Source organism: Chrysochloris asiatica, unplaced genomic scaffold, assembly GCF_000296735.1.
Source record: "Chrysochloris asiatica unplaced genomic scaffold, ChrAsi1.0 scaffold00012, whole genome shotgun sequence".
In the NCBI taxonomy this organism is placed as follows: Eukaryota; Metazoa; Chordata; class Mammalia; order Afrosoricida; family Chrysochloridae; genus Chrysochloris; species Chrysochloris asiatica.
Window position 1 is genome coordinate 6,335,859 of NW_006408530.1, and position 2,829 is coordinate 6,338,687.

The following is a 2,829-nucleotide window of genomic DNA, read 5'->3' on the forward strand; positions in this document are numbered from 1 at the left end:
CACAGTCTGCCCCTGGCTTTGTCTTCACTGATGATATGGAGCTTTTCCATCTTCTCTTTCCACAGATGTAGTCTATTTGATTTCTATGTGTTCCACCTGGCGAGGTCCATGTGTATAGTCGTCTCTTATGCTGTCTAAAGAAGGTATTTTCATATATACAGTCCAAAAAGTTTCAATAATCCACATTTTTGGCAGATCTTTTCCTCGGCAAAACAGGATTTTTAGCTTATTTGGAGGTTGCCTTATATTTAGTCATATGCCATGGTTTTTGATATGTTGTTCTGAAATTCACCAGGCCACACATTTTAAGCTATTTAGTCTATTTTTATATGGTTCATTTAAACCTTTCAATAAAAAGCTTTTTTGTCTTCATGATTCTCTTTTCAGTCAATCTGAAGCAGCGAACCCTCCTAAAATTCAGCTCTTGTACAACATTATTCTTTTTTATATGATGGACATTCGTTCAACCACTCAACGTTAAATAAATTTCACGTAGAGAATTTAGTTCCTACTATAAAAAATATTAAAACAAAACAAAACCAAAAACCCTCCACATGCCATAATACTTGGTGCTTTGTGATTTTGCTGTTTGGTATATTTTAGCTATTTATAAGGGTAACTGAAAACTATTGTAACAAGGATTTGCCAAACAATGAGACAAGTCACCAAGGTCCTCTGGAGAGCCCAGGAAAATAGAATAGTTTTGCATTTCTATTATACCTCTGTTTAAGGTTTAGTTTGGGAAACAGGGGTTCAGCTATCTGAAAAATTTTCAGCACCAATTGTGAATTACCAATAGTGTCTAGATTAGAGTTTAAGCCTCCTAAAGCTTGATTTAACAGACAGTGGTGATGCATTAAAAATCACATGGGTTGTGAATCAACAGTGGGCATTAAATTTAGAAATCTCTATGTTCATATGTATATTGTTTGTTTGTGTGTGTGTGTGTATATATATATATATATATATATATATATATATATATATACACACACACATACATACATACATACACACACACACCACACATTGCCTAATTTTGTCAAAGACACCTTTACTGGAACCGTGTCAGACCATAATTACAAGGAATCTAAAACATTTTTATATGGTTATTGTCTAACCTATACTCAATGTCCATCTTCTGCTTCCTTCTTTTTCTCTTTTTTGTAGTATAAAATTATCTAAGAACCTCACTTATTTGGATTGGCTAAGATGTAAAGGCTACAAATAGTCCTAAACCCCAAACAATGAGTCTCCAAAGTCAACGTGTCCCACACTCAGCCTTGTTTAAGACCCCACATCATCAGATAGAAGATCTACAATAGGTAGAGCTGACAATAAATCAAAGAATAAAGTAACAAGCTTGCAGCAGGAATCTGGAAAAGGTATTCTTTTGGGGAGTAGAGGGAGAAATTTTTTTAAGATCACTTCTCCCAACCCCTTCATTTTATAAATGAAGAAACTGAGGATCCAAGAAGTTCAGTGACTTTACCTATTTGTTAGCTCCCACCCCTCACCCAAATTTTACCAATGAAAATCTCAGGCTCCAAAATAAAGATTAATGACTAATCTCTAATAAGCTTTTATGAATTTCAGGAGATAACCACTTTTCCATGACTTAATGCATTTTAATCCTATTAACCCCAAAGGAAAACAAGTACTTTCTTAGTTATTCTACATCTATATATTAAGTACACTTCAGTGCCACAGAGTACAGAGGTTTCAAACTACTAGTTAGGTCTTCTCAGAGAAGTTAAGCATTCCCATGTTCTTTTTGTGTTGTTGTTTTGTTTTGCTTTTTAGCCAGGGGCATTAACATACTTCTGGAAGCAAATCATGTTCATAATCCTGTTTTGCAGCTTGAAGAAGGTAAACAGGATGTCACACAAGTGATCATACTGACTTCCCAGATAGGAAATTTTGTCCCCAAATTAGTCAGCTCCTACAAGTATTTCTTGGAGGGAGGTAAAAACTGCAATGTCAGCGTAAGTTATATATATTTGTTTGTTTGTTTTTTTTTTACAAAAGCCTTAACCTTTTCATCAGACACCAAATCTAAGAAGTTAAAAAATTACCCCCTTCCTTTCTATACGCACATTTAAAAATTATAAAGAGGATAACTTAATTGCTTTCAAAGTCATTCACAGGCAAACTAACATCCTAAAATTGTTAAATTGCTACAAGGCATTCCTTTAGCTGCATTATTATGGACACCAAGATGAATCAAATACAGATCCTATCCTCATGAATCTTCCAGTGTTCTATCACCATTAGTTTTACATTTGAATAGCAGTTTCCAGATTTTAATAATGGTTTCTGTACATATATAACTTATTTTTGCATATTCTTCTAGATGAGCTCCATAGATACTGGTATCCTCATTTTATAGATAAGCAAAGAACCTTTTGAAGATTAATCACTTAGCATGTAGAGCATTGACCAGACAGTTGAAATACCTAGGTTTTTTCCACCCACTATACTATGTTGTTCAGTGAGTTCCATTGAGTTGGATCCAACTCATAGCAATCTGGTATAGTGTTTCCCACGAGCAGTTGGTGGGTTTGAATTGCTGACCTTGTGGTTCACAGTCCAGCGCTGATCCTACAATTATTGTTGCTGTTAAGGGCTGTCATAGAGACCCTGTATAGGGTTTCCGAGGAGCAGCTGTTGAGTTTGAACCAACAATCTTGCAATCTGAACCAACCTTGACCTACAGTTATGTTGTTGTTGTTAAGTGCTGTCAAGTCGGTTCCAACCCATAGCGACCCTGTATATAGGGTTTCCGAGGAGCAGCTGGTGAGCCTGAACCACTGACCTTGCAGTTCAAAT